Here is a 5,490-nt window from a genome sequence, read left to right on the forward strand (position 1 = left end):
TCTTTCTTTCTTTTTTTTTTCTTTTTTTTTTCTTTTTCCGTAGCTGGGGACCGAACCCAGGGCCTTGCGCTTGCTAGGCAAGCGCTCTACCACTGAGCTAAATCCCCAACACCCGCAACTCTCTCTTGAGAGATAGTTCGGGTCTCCCAAACAAATACATAACTAGAAACTTCATTTGTTTACTTTATTTCATCGAGCATACCATGGAAGAGGGAAAAGGAACAGGGAAGCTAGGCCAACTGGTCGAGCTCCTCCTTTCGTTTTGTTTCAAAAAGGAAAGGAAAAGCCAAAGAACCCCCTCTTTTTGGTGAAAGGAACAGAATGGTGAAAGTTGAAACATCGGCTCGCCACTTAATACTTTGGCTTTTAATAAAAGGGACAACAGATCTCCCTCCTATTTGGTTAAAAAAAAAAAAAGGAATTAAAACACCACAAAAACGTGCTGTCAGCCAGATTCCCTTTAAACCTCCGTTATAGAGGAAGACGGGTTTTTTTTAAGCATCATTTTAAATATATAAATATGTATTTGTGTGTGTGTGTGTGTGTGTGTGTGTGTGTGTGTGTGTGTGTGTCCGTCCGTCCGTCAGTCAGTCAGTCAGTCAGTCAGTCAGTCAGTCAGTCAGTGTCTTCTGTATGGAGAGGATGTGCTGACTCTGAAGCTATGATCTAGACACTTTCTAGATCACAGTTAAAAAGTTTTTAATAACTGTGTGAAGGAGACAGGTAGGGGTGTGTGTGTGTGTGTGTGTGTGTGTGCATGCATGCATGTGGGGGGGAGGGGAGGCTTTGATATCAGCACTCAAGCTTTTTTACTTCCTATCCCAATCTCCCCAAACTACCATCAAAGCAGCACTAGGGAGGCAGAGAAAGGTGAATCTGAGAGTTTCAGTCCTTCCCGCCCTACAGACGAATACAGAGAAACCCAGTCTGAGAAACTAGGGGAAGGGGGAGGGGGAGAGAAAGAGAGAGAGAGAGAGAGAGAGAGAGAGAGAGAGAGAGAGAGAGAGAGAGATCAAATTCTCTTGTGTCTGTCTCTGTTTTTCTCTATTCTCTCTCTCTCTCTCTCTCTCTCTCTCTCTCTCTCTCGTTGTGTGTGTGTGTGTGTGTGTGTGTGTGTGTGTGTGTTTGTTTGTTTGTTTGTTTCAAAACCCAGAGCCTGTCTGTAACAGATCTAAACACAGTTCTTGAAGGGGAAAATGGAAACAATTCCATAGTCTCTGGCAATGAAGTCATCTCCCATTGAAAACCACAGGAGAGGGGAATATTGTCCTCAACTAGGCATATATCAACCAGTATTTCACAGGCAGACCTTCAGGGAGGTGCAGATTCACCAGCCCTACCCTCCCTCCCATCCCCCCAGCATCCCTGCTCATCTCCTGTCCACCATTTGTTGATTCATTGTTGCTGTTGCTGTTGCTGTTGCTGTTGCTGTTGCTGTTGCTGTTGCTGTTGCTGCTGCTGTTGTTGTTGTTGTTGTTGTTGTTGTTGTTGTTGTTGTTGTTCCTGGTGTGAAGAACACTGTGAGGTAGCCTTCCTCTAATAAACCCTCTGGTCTTTAGGGATCCTTCACCCACTCACTCTCTGCCAGACTGAGTTCACAGCAGAAAACGCGTTTTTGAGAGAAACATGTTCCTGGTCCTGTGTGCCCATATTGAGGGAGGCATGAGAAAGGGATAACAAGGAAGGGAGACCCGGCAGTGGTAGGGGGCTGGGATGGGGTCGGGGGTGGGTGTCCTAGCTTGCTAATCCAACTGACCCACTTGCTGTGTAAATAAATATTTTGCATTCTGTGTCCCTTGTTTGATTTCTCACTAAATTCCAGATTGTCAATCTCCCTGTGTCGATTGCACAAGAACCCAAATGGGGATGCTGGGTGGTGAGCTGATTCCTCCCTAGAACACCTGTGCACTCTCTCATAGTCTCTAAGCTCCTTGCTGGACTCTTTTGGGCTTGGACCTGGCTGTCTGTAAGCCAGGAAGGAAGGAAGGAAGGGAGGGAGGGAGGGAGGGAGGGAGGGAGGGAGGGAGGGAGGGAGGGAGGGAACAGGCCTCAGTTGAGAATCCCAATTTTCTAGTTCACTGCATCTGATGGCTGGCTGACCCTTCCAGGTGAATTGTATTTTTTTTTTCCTTTTCACTCCTTTATTTGAGTCAGGGGTGTCTGCACATAGACCTGGAAATCAGTACCTAGATCAGGCCTGCCTGCCTGCCTGCCTGCCTGCCTGCCTGCCTGCCTGCCTGCCTGCCTGCCTTCCTCTATCTCACAGAGACACAGTTCTAAACACCTCTGCCTCTTGAATGATGGAAATAAAGACATGCACGAACACCTGGCTTCCTTTCATTGTACATTTAGCCTAATTTCAGTTTTATTCATGTCTGGGAGGGAGACTTGCTTGTGTGCTGTAGTTCAATTCCTTTCACTGTGTGGTTTCCCCACCACCTTGGCCACCATGCCACGTGGAAGAGAAGAAGAGATGAACCATATTGTTGGCACCCATATAACAAACACTTGGTTGCTTCCTCTGAGCCCTCTGAGTATCCTTACATCTCTGTATTTTAAAGTGGTTTTGTTTTGTTTTTTATTGCTGTCAAACTCTCTCTCTCTCTCTCTCTCTCTCTCTCTCTCTATCTATCTATCTATATGTGTGTGTGTGTGTGTGTGTGTGTGTGTGTGTGTGTGTGTGTGTGTGTGTGTATTTTTTTTCTTCCCCCAGAGCTGAGGACTGAACCCAGGTCCTTGAGCTTGCTAGGCAAGGACTCTACCACTGAGCTAAAACCCCAACCCCTATCTCTGTGTTTTAAAAAGTAGACTCTGGAGCAATACCGGGCAGGTCTCCAAGGCGGGTCCTTCGCTTTATTTTATTCTTTTTGTTTTTAATTGTTAAAGATTTGTTTGTTTGTTTGTTTGTTTGTTTGTTTTATGTCTATTCGAGTACCCTGTAGGTGTCTTCAGACACCCCAGAAGAGGGCATGATTGACAATTACAGATGGTTGCAAGCCGCCATGTGTTGGCTGGGTATTGAACTCAGGACCGCTGTAAGAGCAATCAGTGCTCTTAACGACGGTGCCATCTCTCCATCCACCTACTTTATTTTATTCTCTATGCTCTCTTGTGCGAGTCAAGGTCAAGCAGGCAAGAAACACCCAAACAGATTGGTCCATCACCACTTTCTGAATTCTTTTTGTTGTTGATGTCAGGGATGTAAAGCAAGTTTACCCATGAAGAATTGTAAGGGAGTCCTTCTGATTTAGAGAATAGCAGCCTTGAAATGAAATGAGAATCACAACAAGCATTTGTCTTATTGTTTTTGTTTTTTTCTTCCTTTTTCTTCGGAGCTGAGGACCGAACCCGGGGCCTTGTGCTTCCTAGGCAAGCGGTCTACCACTGAGCTAAATCCCCAACCCCTACATTTGTCTTAAAGTCTGAAAAACACAAAACAAAACAAAACAAAACAAAACAACAACAACAACAACAACAACAACCAAGAACAAACCATGAGACCGCAGAAATCCTCAGGCGGAGGAGTAAGGAGCTAGTTTTTATTGGTTAGGGTATTATTTGGTCGGGTGGGGGTAGGGGTGGGGGTGGGGGTGGGGGTGGGGGTGTTGTCCTTCCTACACCTCTCTTGCATGAATGAGCTGAACATTACTTAAGCTTGTGTCCAAAACTGTCCATTTTTTAGATTGATCCCAGGAGGGAGGGAGCGAGCCGGGGATACAGCACACCCTCTCTGGCCTCAGAGGTCCAGGCTCCCGCTGGCAGGGCCCGAAGGGACTCCTGGGGGGAAAAAAAAATAAAGTCTCCGAGGCACCACCTAGCCGGTTTTATTCTTGAAGAAAAGCAAACATACATAATGGAATAAGGGAAAGAAAAAACCCTGTTTTCTATATACACAAGCAGTCGTAATTTGTTATAGTGTCCCCTTTGCGTAGTTTGGATTCGATGACTTTATTTTATCAAGCAAGTTTTAAACAGCGGTAACTCCAAAGAGGAGTCAACAGCCCCTTTAAGTGCAGTCAGTCATTGACCCTTTGGTCTGTCTGTCTGTCTGTCTGTCTGTTTCAAAACGAGGGAGGGCCTGCCTGCCTGCCTGCCTGCCTGCCTGCCTGCCTGCCTGCCTGCCTGCGTGCCTGCATCAGATCTAAATACAGTTCTCAGAGGGGAAGACAGAGACAAGTCAGAAGTCACTAGCACTCAATGGACGACCACCAACCTAAGGGCAGGCCTAGGGTAGAATTTGATGGACGGACGGACGGACAGACGGACGGACGGACGGATGGACAGATGGACAGAAAGGATCTAGGAGGAGCTTTGGGAAAGATGAAAAGCCTCCATTTCCCCCCAAAAGAACGAGCCCCAACAGCTGGGCTCTTCGAGATGAGTTATAAGGGGAACCACACATACAGTTTTGTATCTCACATACAGTTTGTCATCATCCGTCAATACCAGGTAGACTTTTCAACGTATGTAGGTAGCTGTTGACAGGTCAGTCCTTTACTAAGCCTCATGTAAGCTCTGCAGGGTAAGCCTCAGGAATTCATCTGTGCGTCCCGCAGGGTATGCTTTCTTGCTTTGTTAAAGGCTAGACTTTGGTTGCTGTCTGTCTGTCTGTCTGTCTGTCTGTCTGTCTGTCTGAATGAATGAATGAATGAGCGAGGGAATGAACGAATGAGGAGGGGATGCACATGCCTATGGTTTTAAGATGCTTAATTTCTTTACAAGGTTTATTTATTTAAACATTAAACATTGGGGTTGGGGATTTAGCTCAGTGGTAGAGCGCTTGCCTAGGAAGCACAAGGCCCTGGGTTCGGTCCCCAGCTCCGAAAATAAAATAAAATAAAATAAAATAAAATAAAATAAACATTAAACATTAATCGGAAATAATGGAGTCAGCAGTTAAGAGTTCTGACTGTGTTCTTCCAGAGGTCCTGAGTTCTATTCCCATGGTGGCTCACAACCCTCTGTTATGGGATCGATCTGCTGTGTGTCCGAAGACAGCTGCAGTGTGCTGTTTGTAGGGTAAAGAAAAAAATACTAAAGAAGAAAAAAAAAAAGAGAGAGAAAAAGTTAGAAGCACCAAGTCAAGTCATGTAAATATTGCCCACATTCGGATTTAGACATGCCTGAGCTGTCAGGGCGAGGCTGGCTGAGAGCGAATCAGTGAACGATCGGACTCTTCCTCTCTCTGTGAGGGTGTGTCATGAACTCTATTACCATTTCCAAAGAGTTAGGTATGCTGGAGCGAAGTGGACCGGAAAGCCAAGGGAGGAGAGGTATGCCTACACGAGTCCACCCAACCCCCCCGCCCCCCCCCCCGAGGGAGACATCCTCGAGTGGTGGGGGGAGGGGCGAAGGTGTGGAGGGATAATTTCCAACAAATAAATCCCAACAAATAAATTACTAGAGACTTGATTCATTGATTTACTTTAAATTTATTGAGTGTATCGGGAAAGAGGGAAAATGGGTCAAGGAGGGAGGGAGGGAGGGAGG

This window comes from Rattus norvegicus, unplaced genomic scaffold (assembly GCF_021556685.1).
Source record: "Rattus norvegicus strain SHRSP/BbbUtx unplaced genomic scaffold, alternate assembly SHRSP_T2T unassigned-0000227, whole genome shotgun sequence".
In the NCBI taxonomy this organism is placed as follows: domain Eukaryota; kingdom Metazoa; phylum Chordata; class Mammalia; order Rodentia; family Muridae; genus Rattus; species Rattus norvegicus.